The sequence below is a fragment of the Miscanthus floridulus genome, chromosome 13 (genome assembly GCF_019320115.1).
Source record: "Miscanthus floridulus cultivar M001 chromosome 13, ASM1932011v1, whole genome shotgun sequence".
NCBI classification, from domain to species: domain Eukaryota; kingdom Viridiplantae; phylum Streptophyta; class Magnoliopsida; order Poales; family Poaceae; genus Miscanthus; species Miscanthus floridulus.
Genome location: NC_089592.1, coordinates 87,654,829 through 87,672,238, shown reverse-complemented (window position 1 = coordinate 87,672,238; position 17,410 = coordinate 87,654,829). Strand labels below are relative to the sequence as shown.

The window sequence follows — 17,410 nt, the reverse complement described above, 5'->3', positions numbered from 1 at the left end:
TACTGTGAGGCACCGCTTCACAGTGATATATTGAACTTATTTTTTACGGGGGAGGAATCATGATAGTGGTTTAGCCACTTGGGTCCTTGGGCACGTCACGTTGCACTATAGCTTGGGCTTGGTGCACCCTAACCAAATCATTTCTCGATGTTTATTTTGTTTGCGTGTGTGCATATATATAAAATCTCAAATGAAAACTCAGATATAAGTATCTGAGCCAACTTCTACCAAACAATCGGCAGTTCCCGATAACATTTTAGGTTTCTTATATTTATATATATTCTAATAATATAATATACCATCATTGCTAGTGTTAAAATATTTGTAGTTAGGCCTAATACCATCATTACTAGTATATTGTTAAAATATTTGTAGTTAGGCCTTCAATGGAACGAACGAATTTCACATGAGTCATATAGCGGTTTTACAAAAATTAGTTCATTTTTTCACATAAAGCACGAGAGAGAAAAAAGTCGAATTTCAAAGAGAGTCTTTTTTTGAGGAAAATTTCAAAGAGAGTCTTATTCTGAACATACATAAATAATACATGTTTATCATGACAAAACTTTAACATCTCATACTTTTTTTTGAAACAAAAAATATCATATACTCTGGACTTATAGATGTTATAACGGTGGTTAAAACTCGAAAAGCAAGGCATGTGTATCGTGTCAAATAGTGTGACCATGCACAGAGGGATTACTCTGGACTTTCACAAAATGGTGACACACACAAAGTTAGGTTTGCCAATGCAAACGACGTGCTGTGTCCATATCCCATGGCCATATAGATGAATGCAATTGTGTGGCTGACCAATGACCATTCTGCTGGAAGATACAGATCCCTTCCAGACTCGTGATAATACACACATAGATATAGGCAATGACTTTTTTGTGTAACAATATAGGCGATGAGTTGAACAAGATTCATGGCTAGCCATGTGCTCTTCTCACGAGGCTGCTCTCTAGCTCCACGATCATCTGCCTCCTCTGATCCTTCTCGCCAAGGCTGTGCCAGACAGACCCATCGCGCCCTACAAATAAATTGGTTCACTTCATCAGAAGCTCAGACACCCAGTCTCGCACAAAGCATTGAGTACGTGGCTGCATTGCAACATTCCCAAGCGCGTATCCATCAACACAGCTTGCGTGCAATGGGCGCCGCTCCTCGCGCTCGCCGTCCTTCTGCTCCTTGCCGCCGCCATGACCGTCGGCGGCCACAAGCAGGCGCTCGCGCGCCTGGCTGATGATCATCCCACCGCTGAGCGGCCGCACAAAAGCAATGGTGAGTAATAACCTGACCTCCTTCAGTTCTCTGCCACCTGATGAGCTATCACATCCATCTGTTTGTCTCGCCGTGGGCTGCTAACACGAACGCGCGTGCCATGGCAGTTACCCCAAGGACACAGCAGCAGCTGAAGAAGTTCTTCAAGAACCACGCGTCGGACATGGCCGATCTCCTCCCTAGCCAGGGGCAGCAGGGCGGCAGCCGGCAGCAGCTACGACGACGATCAGAGCGAGCCGGGCAGTGGCCGGCAGAGCAGCAAGCTGGGCGACGGGAGCAACAACGGCGGTGGGCAGAGCCGGCAGGCCCCGGCCACCCACTCCAGCACGTAACTGTACAGCTACCAAGTGGGGACGCCCCCACAGAGCGTGACCGGCGTCCTGGACATCTCCAGCGAGCTCGTGTAGGACGCAGTGCGACTTGTGCGCCACCTGCGGCGGCATCACACCGGCCACGCCCTTCTACGACTCGAAGCTGTCCACCACGATGGCGGTGGTGGAGTGCACGAGCGACACGTGCCAGAAGTTCGCCGCGCAGAACTGCAGCGCGGACGTCTCCCGGTGCGGCTACACCTAGGCGGGCACGTATCGCTCCTCGGCAGCCTCATCCAGGCCGGTACGCACATGATCTACGATATCCATGGTTCGACACTGGCGTTTGAATCGCTACCGCCGCCGTCATCATCAGCTCCACCGCCACACATCTTGTCGTTGCTGGTGCGGTTTGCCCATTTCTTGCGGGTCGCCGTGTACATGATTTTGTGAACTAGAAAGATTCTACGCGCCTTGCTACGGGTATGAATTGAAGAAGAAATACGAATGCATTTGCGGAATTTCGATTCATCTATAGGATGATTTGTTGTGTCTTAATCAATCAGTTTTCTATGATTGAGATTTCTTTGAGATCCGTGCTATCTTGTGTGGGTGGGCCGCTTCAATTTGTTTCTGGGCTTGTCTTCAGTGCTGTATTTTTTTCTTTTTTTCTTTTCCTTATCGATTCAGACATTTTGTTGCTCGGTAGAGGATAGAGAGCGCGCTTGTTTCTCCGGAGGCGGAGGCGGAGGCGTAGGTGCCGACGCCAGCGGCGGCTATGGTGTTGCCGGAGGCGGCAGCGGTGGCGGCAGAGGCGGAGCCGGTGGTGCCGACGACAACTCCGGCTCTGGCGTCACTGTCGGCGAAGGACAGTGCTTCCCTCGTCGTCACCGTCGATTAGCTGAAGGTTCATGTTGTCATTTGTGTCTTCCATTTGATTTTGGATTTCATTCATTTTGGTTCGGGTGCGGGCACTAGTTCTGGATCTGCCTCCTCCTCACCTTCCATGCCTACATCACCGGCATCATCTACGCCGTCTACGCCATCACCAAGTAGTAGCTTATTAGCTTAGCTAGTACTGTTCCTTGTTTGCTCGCCATATGTATGGTATGGATGTCGATTCCAATACCTAGGTAACACCTGCTCTGCTCTTCTATGATTGTATCTATCAATTCATATGCCGATCTAGCCGAATTGTGTGTCAGTGTGTGGTCTTCGATGAATCGAACAAACAGTTATTAAGCTGCTACTAGTATATTCATGGGTATGTCCTGCTTGTCTCAAGTTACTGCTGTGTCTGTATGCATCGTTTCAGTAGGTACTAGTAGTACTAGTGTTTTGCTATCCACCTTGCTCATCTATTACTGTAACGCGAGTACAATAAGTTCAGAGATTGTTCGTTCACTACTCTACCTGTATTCAAATTTTAGTCCTGAATATTTAAGCTATGGCTTGCATGCTTTTGTTTGTCTAGTAGCACATAGGAGCTGTTTGGTTGTAGAAATGGAAACGCAAACGTAAATAGAATTGAACTGCAAATGTTACCGGCGGGAACAGATGTGAACTAGCTAGCCTTTACGTTTGTGTTACTGTATAGGAACCAAACAGCTCGATAATCTGTTTCACTACTGTTACGTGTGAATTATTGTTTCAAGTTTCAGAGTCTGATATTAAGTCTTCAGCTGTGCTTTCTCTGAATTTTGTTCTCTCCACTATTTTGCTATGTATTTCATTCTGCAGTAATTTTCTTTTCTGTTCAATCCTTCTTCCTATTGCAGTTGAAATTTGCAGGCTTCACTGGCCGTGACACACCAGCAACAATTTACAATTGAAAATGTGGATTAAATTTTCTTACATGGAAAAGGTCACCATCCAATAATTACAACAACTAGTTGGCAAATTTTACTTGAAATCTCTGCTCGTTCGTGATCTTTTTCTCGTGCTTGCTGCTAGGAGAGACCGAACAACAGTTTTTTAGCAGTGACCCATCCGACAGCAGCTTGTTTGGTGTGACCGAACTTTAGACAGCTGCTGCTCAGTCATTTGTCAGTTTTTCCCGAAATCTTTGCTGGTTGTCAATCTTTGGTTGCTGTGTAACTGAGTTTTCAGCAAGTTTTTTATTTGTACTTTGTTCAATTGCTTCCATGTTGTTTTGACAATTTCCTAATTGTTCCTAGGGTCGACACTTCACTGGTTGAGGTGTGTGACCTTGACAATTAGAAGAACCACAAACTGTTAGATTTATACCTGTCTCTATCTCTGTTTTCCAAATGAATGTGTCATGTCCTTTGCGGTATCAAGGGGAAGGTAGTCCATAGCAGTTTTAGAGAAAAAAAAAACATGAAGGAAAAATAGTAGTCAAAACAAAGATGGCAATATGCTGCTACAGATGTACTTTTTTTAATGCATTGATGCTATCTAATTTCTATTGGTGCAGCACCAAGACAAAAACAATATGTTAACTCTCTAAGGTCATGCCCAGTGGTTCAGTTTTAGAAGAAGTTGTTTTGTTCAGTTTCATTTTTTTGTTTTTTGATTGTCAGTGTTTCAGTATTTTTGTTTTTTCAGTATTAATGTTCCATTTAGTTTCAGTTCATTGAGTGATGGTTAATCCATTGGATTGATATGTTCTTGTACATCACAATTAGGTTGTACTCGTATTTGGTGTCCCACATGGTTGGTTCCTGAAGCTAATATTGTAATTTTGGTACTCTATCAGGCTGAAATTAGATCTTCGTTGTGGCTTAAGAAGGTTGGTTATTAGATGCTGGGTAGGCATTTGGACCTGTTCATTACTACTATGGGATAATTAGATGGTTTGTATTTTAAGCGTGTCGGGTACCATAAAAAGGGGTCCACTAAGCAAAAACCGAAAAAATCGCTTAGACCCTGTCAAAATCAAAGCCAAGAGACAACTATTGGCTAACCCCCGGCCTTGTCCGAGGCTACCGAATCTCCGCCTCGCTCGAGGCCTCGCACGAAAGGCCTCGGACGGCCTACCGAATCTCCGCCTCGCTCGAAACCTCGCACGAAAGGCCTCGGGCGGCCTACCGAATCTCCGCCTCGCTCGAGGCCCCGCACGAAAGGCCTCGGACGGCCTACCGAATCTCCGCCTCGCTCGAGGCCGGCTTGGCAACAACCCCGTCGCCTCCGCCTCGACCAATCTCCCTGACAGAACGTCACGTCCAATTAATGCGACCAACCACTCCCGCGACATCAGCCGGACGACGGTTCGACACAGCAGAGCGGCCGACGAGACGGGAAGTCGCATCAACACCATGCCGTCCGGGACAGGATAGGGCAGGGGTTACCGGCCGCTGTGCACGGTACTGTGCCCACGACCGACGCCCGCACTGCACTGTGCTACCTAACCCCTGCTCCAGGAACAACGTGGCGTGGGGAGTCAAGTCCGGGTCACTATAGCCTCAGAATCAGTGTACAGGACCAACTGGTCCCTCCAAGCCTCGGCAATCCACTTCAGGGTCTCGGCAGCCTCGAGATTCGCGCCCGTCGAGCCCCCCACGATGGCTCGGCCTCGGCACCAACTGAGCCTTGGCTTTTTACACTACCAGCACACAGCGACCGGTACGTCGTTCGCCATGCCCTGCGTCAAGCTATCACTGGAGCTCCCACGTCGCACAGGATCGGATGTGACCGGCGCGTTGCTCCAGCACATTAAGGACAGGGCCGCTCCATCGACCATACCGCCATAGTAGCAAGCTACAGGGCTCGGACACGCCACCTCCGCTTACAAGACGCTGCGTAGCGAACGCATGTATCACCCCGGTCCCCCCTTCGACTATAAAAGGGAGTGACCGGGGCCATTTCTTGACACGGGCACACGCACAGATGGATAGACGAACTCACTCACTCATGCGCAAGCAACACTCTGTAACACGCACGCTTCCCCGCTGCCTGAGATCAACATCTCAAGCAATCCACACCGCTCCACGCAGAGACCTGGGACAAGCTCCCTCTCTCGTCCTGCTTGTAACCCCCTACTACAAGCACTTCGGTGCAAGGAATACAAGATCGATCTCCTAGACTGGACGTAGGGCATCTATCGCCTGAACCAGTATAAACCTTGTGTCTCTTTGTATCACCATCCAGGATTAGGGGCACGTAGTACATTTTCACTAGTGGGTTGAGGACCCGCCGGTCCAAAACACCGACAGTTGTCGCGCTAGGTAGGGGTGCTACTGCGTGTCATCTTCATCATCCCGACAAGCTCCGGATGGCAGACCCCGTGCGACCACTACGTCTCAGCACGATAATCTGGTTCGGGAGCCTAGAGTTCATATCTCTAGGATGTGAGTACGATATGGTACTCATCACACCCAGAGCCTCACCGACCGAGGACGACACCACGCACCGGCAGCCCAGGCGCAGGCGACGCCTAGGCCGCCGCTCTCGCCGTGCTCGCTAGGCACGGCGCGAGCGGGACCACCCCAACAGCGCACAGGCTTAGGGCGACGCACCGCGCTTCGCCAGTACCCCATGCCCGGCTGTTGGTACAGAGTCCCTAGTTGGGGACCTGTCCAACTTAAGCCTGGGCAAGGGAAGAAGGCCGGTGGCGTGCGGCGATGCCCCGTCATCAAGCTCTGCCCCGCCACCTCCCGAGGAGCCGACTCCAGTGGAGCAAAGCCCAGCAATGACACCATCCTCATACCCTTTCGGGTTTGGCAATACCGCCGCTGCCTATGCTTCCGCCTACGCTTCCGCACACGTAGAGCCCTCAGGACGCCACCAACGCTTTGTCCTCAACCTTGACTCCACAACCTCGACCCATACCCGCGCCGGCTCCTTGGACGAGGACGAGGCATGGGCCAGAGCAGACTTTTTCGGGCTTCGCGACCCTAAAGCTATGCGCCGCTTCTTGGCCACGAGTGACTACTGCTTCGGTTACTCCGACTCTGACAACGAAGACACTTATGACCCCACTCGCGAGTGTTTCCACATCGAGCTCGGGATGCCAAGGGCAAGTGATAAGGACGAGGGGCAGGCAACCGTTCCCCGCTTCGCCAGGGGGCAGGCGACGCCACACCTCCACGCATCGTGCCACCGGCAGCGTGGAACGGGAACCCCGAGGAGCTTCGATGCCTTGACTTGGAGCAGCTCCGCGAGCTTCAGGCCAAGGTCGAGCAAGACTAACTCCTGCTGCAGCAGCTCCGAGACACTCTCGAGCAAGAGCAGCAGGGTCGCGGTGAGGGCGGAGTAGCCCGGCGATGGGCTCACGATGTCAATCGCCACATCAACAACGACGAAGGGGGCAAGCAACCCCCTATCTTCAATCACGCTAGCCAGAACGTCATGGCGGCAGCAATGCTACTCCGGACGATGCCCGAGCCCTCTACCACGGAGGGGCGACGGGCTCACGGCGAGCTTTGAGACCTCATTGAGACTACCGCGGTGTAGCAGGCCAAAAGTTCCGCCTCTCGACGGCGCGGAGGCGCCTCGGAACTTCCTATGGCACCGCCCCGACAGGATAGGGAGGCATCGGTTCGCCCCGAGCCCGCTCGGGCACCAACAGCCAACAGGGCCCCCTCAGTGCACAACCGCCTTGGCAACCAACGCGAGGCGCAAGGCGACCACGATGTGGTCAGCAGGCGACGGTGCCACGACAACGAGGACCCGCCTGAGGCTACCATCCACACCAAGGTGGCCGCTACGACAGTGGGGAGGACTACAGTCCTTCTCCTGAGCCACCTGGCCCTCGAGTCTTTACTAGAGCTATCCGCGCTGCTCATTTCCCGGCCCAGTTTCGGCAACCGGCCAACCTCACGAAGTACAGCGGCGAGACCAATCCCGAACTTTGGCTGGCCGATTACCACCTAGCTTGTCAGCTAGGCGGCGTGGACGATGACCTGCTCATCATCCGCAGCCTCCCATTGTTCTTGTTAGACTCAACGCGAGCCTAGCTCAAACACCTCCGTCCCTCGCAGATCCACGACTGGCGCGACTTGGTAAGGGTCTTCGTCGGGAATTTCCAGGGCACATACGTGCGCCCCAGGAACTCCTGGGACTTCAAGAGTTGTTGCCAGAGGCCGAATGAGTCTCTCCGAGACTTCATCCGACACTTCTCCAAGCAATGCACCGAGTTGCCCAGCGTCGGTGACTCAGAAATTGTCTAGGCTTTCCTCTCTGGCACCACCTGCCGAGACCTGGTCCGAGAGTTAGGCCAGAACGTGTCGACCTCGGCGGTCGCGCTCCTCGACGTCGCCACCAACTTCGCCTCGGGCGAAGAAGCTGTCGGAGCCATCTTCCCCGACAACGAAGCCAAGGGGAAGCGGAGGGACAAGGCCCCCGAGGCCTCGGCTCCCCACCTCCCCAAGAAAAAGAAGAAGGGTCGCCAGGGGAAGCAAGAAGTCCTCGAGGCTAGCCTAGTCGCGGTCGCAGAGCGCAAGAATCCTCGAGGCCCCAGAGGCCCCGAGCTCTTCGATGATATGCTTAAGAAACCCTGCCCTTACCACCAGGGCCCGGTGAAGCACACCCTCGAGGAGTGCACCATGCTCCGGCGTTACTACACCAAGTTCGGGCTCCCCAACGATGATGCCAAGAAGAGGGGCGCTGGCGACAGGGACGACGACAAGGACGACGGGTTCCCCGAGGTACACAACGCCTTCATGATCTTCGGCGCGCCTTCAGCGTGCCTCACGGCATGCCAGCGAAAGAGGGAGCGCCGGGAGGTCTTCTCGGTGAAGGTGGCCGCTCCCCGGTACCTCAACTGGTCTCGAGAGGCGATCACCTTTGATCAGGATGACCACCCTGATTATGTCCCGAACCCCGGGCAGTACCCACTTGTCATCGACCCCATCATCGACAACACCCGTCTCACTAAGGTTTTGATGGACGGAGGCAGCGGCCTCAACATCCTCTACGCCAACACCCTGGAGCTCCTGGAGCTCGACCAGTCCCAGCTCCGGGGTGGCGCCGCGCCTTTCTATGGCATTGTGCCGGGGAAACGCACGTGCCCCCTCGGGCGCATCGACCTATCTGTCTGCTTCAGTACTCCCTCCAACTACCGCAAGGAGGTCCTCACCTTCGAGGTGGTTGGGTTCAAGGGAACCTACCACGCCATCCTAGGGCGGCCATGCTACACCAAGTTCATGGCGGTCCCTAACTACACCTACCTCAAGCTCAAGATGCCGGGCCCCAACGGTGTCATCACTGTCGAGTCCATGTACGAGCATGCATACGACTGCGACGTCGAGTGCATCGAGTACGCCGAGGCTCTCATGGAGGCCAAGACCCTCATCATCAACCTTGATCGGCTTGGTAGCGAGGCGCCTAACTCCAAGCATCGTGCCGGGACTTTCAAGCCCATGGAGGCCATCAAGCTCGTCCCGGTTGACCCCATCTGCCCCGACGACCGGGCACTGAGGATCATCGCCACCCTCGACATCAAATAGGAGGCCGTGCTCGTTGACTTTCTTCGTGCGAATGCTGATGTGTTCGCGTGGAGTCCCTTGGACATGCCAGGCATACCGAGGGAGGTCGCCGAGCACGCCTTGGACATCCGGGCCGGCTCCAGACCGATGAAGCAGCGCCTGCGCCGATTCGATGAGGAAAAGCACAGGGCCATCGGCTAGGAGGTGCAGAAGCTTTTGACGGCCGGATTCATCAAAGAAGTGTCCTATCCGGAGTGGTTAGCTAATCATGTATTAGTTAAGAAGAAAAATAGGAAGTGGAGAATATGTGTAGACTACACCGGTCTGAATAAAGCATGTCCAAAAGTCCCTTTCCCATTACCTTGAATCGACCAAATCATTGACTCCACTGCGGGATGTGAAACCCTATCCTTCCTTGATGCGTATTCTGGTTACCATCAGATCAAGATGAAAGAGTCCGACCAGCTCGTGACTTCTTTCATCACACCATTCGGCATGTACTGCTATGTGACTATGCTGTTCGGCCTCAGAAATGCAGGGGCCACATACCAGCGGTGCATGACCCATGTATTTGGTGAGCACATAGGGTGGACCATCGAGGCCTATGTTGACGACATCGTGGTCAAGTCCAGGAAGGCCAGTGATCTCGTCAGCGACTTGGAAATAGCCTTCAGATGCCTCAAAGACAAGGGCATCAAGCTCAACCCCAAGAAGTGTGTCTTCGGGGTCCCCCGAGGCATGCTCTTGGGATTCATAGTCTCGGAGTGCGGCATCGAGGCCAACCCAGAGAAGGTCTCGGCCGTGACCAACATGGGACCAATCCGAGACCTCAAGGGAGTGCAAAGGGTTATGGGATGCCTCGCGGCCCTGAGCCGCTTCATCTCGTGCCTTGGTGAAAAAGGCTTGCCCTTGTACCACCTCTTGAGAAAGTCCGAACGCTTTTCCTGGACTCCCGTGGCCGAAGAAGCCCTCACCAAGCTCAAGGCATTGCTCACCAACCCTCCCGTCCTGGTACCGCCGGCCAAGGGCGAGGCCCTCTTACTCTATGTCGCCGCGACGACCCAGGTGGTCAGTGCGACTGTGGTGGTCGAGAGGCAGGAAGAGGGGCATGCTCTACCCGTCCAACGACCTATTTACTTTGTCAGCGAAGTACTCTCCGAGACTAAGACACGCTACCCCCACATCCAGAAGCTGATCTACGCCATAGTCTTGGCTCGACGCAAGCTGCGTCACTACTTCGAATCCCACCTGGTGACCGTGGTGTCGTCTTCCCCTCTGGGAGAGATAATCCATAACCGGGAGGCCTCGGGTAGGATAGCCAAGTGGGCCATCGAACTCATGGGGGAAGCCCTGTCTTTCATGCCTCAGAAAGCAATTAAATCCTAGGTCTTGGCCGATTTTGTGGCTGAGTGGATCGACACCCAACTGTCACCTGCTCAAATCCAGGTGGAATGCTAGGCCATGTACTTCGATGGGTCCCTAATGAAGACCGGGGCAGGCGCGGGTCTGCTCTTCATCTCACCCCTCGGAGTGCACATGCGCTACATGATTCGGCTCCACTTCGCTGCCTCCAACATCGTAGCCAAATACGAAGCCCTCGTCAACGGCATGCAGATCGCCATCGAACTTGGGGTACGGCGTCTCGACGTACGGGGCGATTCACAACTCGTTGTCGATCAAGTGATGAAGGAGTCGAACTACCATGACCCCAAAATGGAGGCGTACTACAAGCTGGTACGTCGCCTTGAAGACAAGTTTGACGGTCTCGAACTCAACCACATCGCGCATAAATTCAACGAGGCCGTGGACGAACTGGCAAAGATAGCATCGACACGGGCCTCGGTCCCCCCGAACATCTTCACCAGAGACATCCACAAGCCTTCCATCGACTACGCCTCAGCGGCAGAAGAGGGCCCACTGGTCGAGCCCCCCGCAGGGCTCGAGGCCCCCTCTGTCGTCGAGACCCATTCGGCCGAGCCCTTAGTCATGGAAGTCAACGTGGAATCTCCCGAGGCCAACCAGGGCACAGACTAGCAAGTCCCGTTCCTTGATTGCCTCGTCCGAGGAGAGCTTCCTGTAGACAGGACCGAAGCCCGACGGCTTGCTCGGTGAGCCAGAACTTACGTTCTCAGCGACGGCGAATTGTACAGGCAAAGCCCATCCGGCGTCCTCCAACGATACATCACCACCGAGGCAGGTCAAGCCCTACTTTGGGTCTTGCACGCGGGAGCCTACGGGCACCATGCAGCGCCTCGGACGCTCGTCGGAAACGCTTTCTGCCAAGGGTTCTACTGGCCAACGGCTGTTGCTGACGCCACCAAGCTCGTACGCTCCTGCGAGGGATGCCAGTACTACGCACGACAGACGCATCTCCCGGCCCAAGCCCTCCAAACCATCCCCATCACATGGTCGTTCACCGTGTGGGGGCTCGACATGGTTGGGCCTCTGTAGAAGGCCCCCGGGGGCTACACCCATCTGCTGGTAGCAATCGATAAGTTCTCCAAGTGGATCGAGGCTCGTCCAATCAATCGAATCAAGTCCGAGCAAGCGGTGCTGTTCTTCACTGATATGATCTACAGGTTCGGAGTTCCGAACACCATCATCACCGACAATGGGACGCAGTTCACCAGCCACAAATTCCTAACATTCTGCGACGACCACCACATCTGTGTGCCCTGGTCGGCCGTGGGACATCCTAGGACAAACAGCCAAGTAGAGCGTGCCAACGGCATGATCCTACAAGGCCTCAAGCCAAGAATATACAACCGATTGAAGAAATTTGGCAAGAAATGGCTTGCCGAACTCCCGTCGGTCATCTGGAGCCTGAGGAACACCCTGAGCCGAGCCACGGGGTTTACACAGTTCTTCCTGGTCTATGGAGCAGAGGCCATCCTCCCCACTGACTTGGAGTACGGTTCCCCGAGGCTGCAGGCCTACAACAAGCAAAGCAACCACACTTCCCGCGAGGACACCCTCGACCAATTGGAGGAAGCCCGAGACGTTGCGCTATTATATTCGACCAAGTACCAGCAGGCCCTACGACGCTATCAAGCCTGGCACATTCGAAGTCAAGACCTGAAGGTAGGCGACCTGGTGCTAAGACTGAGGCAGAACAACAAGGGCTGCCACAAGCTGACCCCGCCATGGGAAGGGCCGTACATCGTCGCCCAAGTGCTGAAGCCCGGGACCTACAAGCTAGCCAACGAGAAGGGTGAAATCCTCACCAACGCTTGGAACATAGAACAACTACGTCGCTTTTACCTTTAAATTTCCAAGCATTGTATACATTGTTTCTTGAAATACAATAAAGAAGCGTTCTTTAATTGTTCTAATTTTTTAGAAACCCCCCGAGCCCATCATGGGCCTCAGCGCTACGATAATACCATAAGGGAGACTCGGCTCTGCCTCTGTAGAGATGCCCACTGCGGGGCTCGAACAAGATACGGCTCTGCCTCTGCAGAACCGAGCCTCCCTCGGGGGCTAGAGGGGGGGACTCCCCCCCTAAGTCCCACGCACCATTTTTTAGTCGTTTTTCGAAAAAAATTCTACGCCAAAATCTCTAGCACGCTCTGACAAATCGATTGTAAAAGACCTAAGGACCGAAAGTCTGTCTCAGGACCAAAAGGCCGGCCGAGTTGCGAGACGGCCTACACCTCCGGGCTACGGCACTCCCTCACCACCTTTTGCCCTAGGGACAGCTCAGTCTCCGAGGAAGTTTTTTGCAAGTGATATGTTCAGAAATGCGACAGAGGGCAGAGGCTCGGAAATACCATAAAAAGAAATGATTAGAAAGCGTAGACGCATAAGTACTTCAAAAAAGGCCTCGACGGCCACAAACGTCGCGATAATAATCCTACTTTATATACACAGCCTCTTTGGCCTAGGTCAAGGCTCAGGATCTCCTGCGTCGGCGGACGGCGTGGGAGGAACCACCTCCTCTTCGAACAGCTTGGCCAGCACCGTGCCAGGGCCCTCAGCTACCACCATCAGCTTCGTTACCTCCTCATCGGCCTCCTCGTCATCTTCAGCCAAGACGTAGCCGTCACTGACGGCCTCGAGGTCGACGCCGGCGTAGTGTGAGGCGATGATGGCCAGGGCGCGCTTGACGCCCGTGTGCAGCGCCCCCCGGAGTCGCTCGCGTGCTTGGCCGCTCAACGCGGTCAAGCGGCTCCTAAGGGAGCTGCCCGACTCGACCCCCTCAACCTCTAGGGCCTCGCAGACGGTACGGGCGGCGTTCTGCAGCGCATTGTGCTCCCCGATCTCGGCCTCGAGCACCGCCTGTACTGTGACAGAGGCCTCAGCTGCCCGGGAGACCTCCCTCTCCATCGACCATACCGCCACAGTAGCAAGCTATAGGGCTCGGACACGCCACCTCCGCTTACAGGACACTGCGTAGCGAACACATGTATCACCCCAGTCCCCCCTTCGACTATAAAAGGGAGTGACCGGGGCCATTTCTAGACACGGGCACACGCATAGACGGATAGATGAACTCACTCACTCACGCACAAGCAACACTCTATAATACGCACGCTTCCCCGCTGCCTGAGATCAACATCTCAAGCAATCCACACCGCTCCACGCAGAGACCTGGGACAAGCTCCCTCTCTCGTCCTGCTTGTAACCCCCTACTACAAGCACTTCGGTGCAAGGAATACAAGATCGATCTCCCAGACTAGACGTAGGGCATCTATCGCCTGAACTAGTATAAACCTTGTGTCTCTTTGCATCACCATCCGGAATTAGGGGCACGCAGTACATTTTCACTAGTGGGTTGAGGACCCGTCGGTCCAAAACACCGACAAAGCGTTTCTAGGAGTATAATTTTGGTCCAACCATTTATCTGAATACTTGTTAACTGATTGTTATGGCAATGATATTGTTTATTGTTTCAGTTTGATTTTTCAGTACACTGTTGTATGTTACTCTGCATAACCTTCATGAATTTGTTGCATATGAATGTTTTCCTTGTTCATCTATGAATCAGTAGTGATTTTGCTTGGTAACATGTCTGGACCAAAGGACTATCTATGCTCCCCTCCTAAGATTTAGAATTGCTACATCCTTTTCTATGTTTTTTTTTCTATTCAGTGGCATTAGTTTCAGTGCAAAACTAATGGGGGAAAATAGAACTATTAGAATCTTTGATTTTTTTTCTTGGTTGTCACATTTCCCACCAGAAGGCACCTTCAGATTTCTATAAACTGTAGAAGTGAAATTTGTGCTGTAAATTGACAATGTTCATGCAAATTTAGAATGAAGCAACCTGAATTTGATATCAAATCTCCTTGGGTTACCTAATTGGTCAGTATACCTTGCTTACAAAATGTCTAATTCCACAAAATTAGCTCCATTGGTCAAATAAGAAATCTGATATGTTGTTATTATGACGAAGAAATGTATGGCCCTAACTTGAGGCTTAGTTATCACCAAATTACATTTTGAGCTATGCCTAACATACTTTCATAATCAATGATCTGTTACTATTCAGAAGAACAAATAAGCATTCTGTTTTCCTGACGTTACTAGAAATTTTACCATATTATGCATATGTTGATACTTTCCACCTTGATTCCAGTGAAGTGAGGATAGAAGGTCTAGAGACCCTTGATTATCTTGACAACCAAGAAGATGCTATAACATTTGAATCAGAGGTACCTTTCCTCTGTTTTGATATACATTCGACATGAATATGTGGGGTTTATCTGAGCATTTCAGCTATATGGATTAGTTCATTGAGAGTAAATTTGCTACAGTTGTCTTTTGGCTAGATGGATACAGTTGCATCCATGAATTTTCACAAATCAACTCGTGATTGTAAAGAGCTCTCTGAGTTTACTTTATTGCTGTTCTCTGAGTTTACTTTATTGCTGTTCTCTTAGTATGTGCAAGTAGCTTTAACCTGCTCCCCTGTCCCGGTTGAAATACTTTTGAGATTTAACTGGTAGTTGCCATCTGGGAACTTGCAACAAGCTTGAAGAGTGGTGTCTGAAATTAGTTTCAAGTCAAGCATATTGATTTATTGAAGCTCAGCTCGTCAAAGTTTGCTTATTCTTTTTGCCTGCTCTTGAGTCTCTCTCGTTAATTGTTCCATATTTAGACCTGAAGGTGGTAACTACTGGTGCAGGTTGATGGAGTCTATGTTGGCTGCCCAGGCGTACTAGCTGTTATTGACCATGAAAAGAAACGCACATTCATTGTCCGAAAAGAAGGCCTTCCTGATATTGGTAAGATGATACGCTTTTGCTGCCTCGTCGAACGAGATAACACAATTTCGTAACCGTGTTCCTACACTTTTATCTTGGCCGGCTGCATTCAGTTGTGTGGAAGTGGAACCCCTGGGAGAAGAAGTCCAAGACGATGACAGACTTTGGCGACGACGAGTACAAGCAGATGCTGTGCGTGGATGTGGCGGCAGTCGAGAGGGTCATATTCAGCCGGCGAGGAGTGGACGAGGAAGCTGGAGCTCTCCGCCGTGGCGTCGACCAACTGCAGCGACCACTTGGATCACCTGGCAGGCTGTAGAGCACTGGGTGGGTTCATTCGCCCCTACTTTTTAGGTCCGGCCCTGCAGGCTGCACCGCTGCACTACTGCAGTATGATGTGCCTGCCAGGCGTGTCATGTGTGAGTTAAACTTAATATCAGATGCAAGTATTGTTGTGAATCTGTGATCGACATGTTCGATGTTCCTGGAGTACGAAGTCTCAAGTGTTATCTGCATCTTTCTACTACATCTCGGAACAGAGGCGCTAACAGTCCTGAAGCTGTACTGCTACCATCAGTCCTAGCAGTTTTTCAATCATTTGGCGCCGTGTTAGGGTTTTAGTATTTCAATCATTTTTTTATTGTGCTCAGCTTAATAAAATCTGAATGTTTTATTCCTTCGTATCTTCTGTTTTTTAAATCAATTTGAGTTGTGATGTGTCTGTTCTTGATTGGTTGAAAATCTGGTTGATTGAATGAAACAGAATCAACCGAGTGTTTTGTAGTCGGAACACTAATGAACTTGTGGTGTAATATATATTGATGAATTACCACAACCATGGAGAATGCATCCATTGTCATATATGGTCTAGATTATTTAATTCAATGTATGAGCTGAAGTAAAACTAAATAGAAATATTTAAATGGGTTGCATAGGAAACAACTTGGGGTGATGAAATAAAAGGAAGATAATTATTATTTGATGAAGCGTAGGGTAGCTGGTTAGCCTAGAGGGGGTGAATAGGTCTATTAAAATAAACACTTAAACTTGCATCAAATTCAACCTGTGGCACTGCCGAGCCAAGACAGTGGCACTACCACACTTACAGACAACTTCGTGGCATAATTAAAAAACTGTGAATGGAAACTTGAATCGGATAAATTTCTGAGCTTCCTGCAGGTATATGTAACACAAATCAACAGCTAGAAGTGGTAGGAACACCACACACAAGTAGATCGACCAGGAACCCTAAAAATCAACTCAACACAATATGAAATGCAAGTAAAATAACTTAAGCACAAGATGACATAAGGATTTATCCCGTGGTTCAGCTTGCCACCAAGGCTTACCTTAGTCCACGTTGTTGAGGTTAGCCACTAAGGCTTAGGGCTTTACAACCCTTCCTCGTTCTCAAGTCAAGAGCCTTAACTCTTGAGATGAGGGGTGAGTTTACTAGCTTCAAAAGATGGTTACAAACCTCCCAGGACTGCCACATAGGTTGGCAAGCTCCACGGGCGACGCTCTAGCCGGCTAGGAGCAAAGTTCCAAGAGTAATAAACACAACCGCCGGCCAAAATGTGGACCAAGTGCTCTTTTGAGTTGGGGAATCAAAGGATCTGCTCTCTAATCGAGTTTGGGACCTTTTTCTCTTAAGGATTGATGGGGAAATCAAAGGAGAAGCTTGGGAGTTCAAAGTCACCAATGGAGAAGAGAGAAGAGCACTTTTCTATTTTTGGTCGAACTGAACCGTTAGGTAAGGAGAGAGGGACGTTGGAGAGGAAGGGGAAAGGTATAAATACCCCCTGCCTTCCAACAGTCACTTAAGTCGCGGCAGTGCCGTGGCCCAAGTACGGCACTGCCGCACCAGGTAAGACTATAAGTGTAAGGGTGGAGTGCTGACTGTCTTGGCTGTGAAACTGAGAATGTATGTGAAGATATTGAGCACTTGGTAGCACATATTAGCTTAAGCATTGTGTCCCCCTTTATAGTACGGCTTTTCTTATACTCAAATTCAAAATATAAAAAAAATTAAACCTCCTTTGAGTTTGAAGCCATCAATATTTGTAATTAGGGGCTCCTCCATTTTGTATAACATCCTCGAATATAGATTCCCTGCTTGTCATCTCGATAAATCTCATTAGTTCTCTAATTGTGTGGTCATTATCACTAAAACCCACAATTAGGGCTTGATTGCACTTTCAATCTCCCCTTTTTGGTGATC

General features: G+C 51.1%; 1 pseudogene; it reads left to right on the top strand.

The window, feature by feature from the left end:
- The first annotated feature begins 1,072 nt into the window (after positions 1-1,072).
- LOC136500858 (uncharacterized) lies at positions 1,073-15,648 on the top strand (annotated as a pseudogene).
- The last annotated feature ends 1,762 nt before the right edge of the window (positions 15,649-17,410 follow it).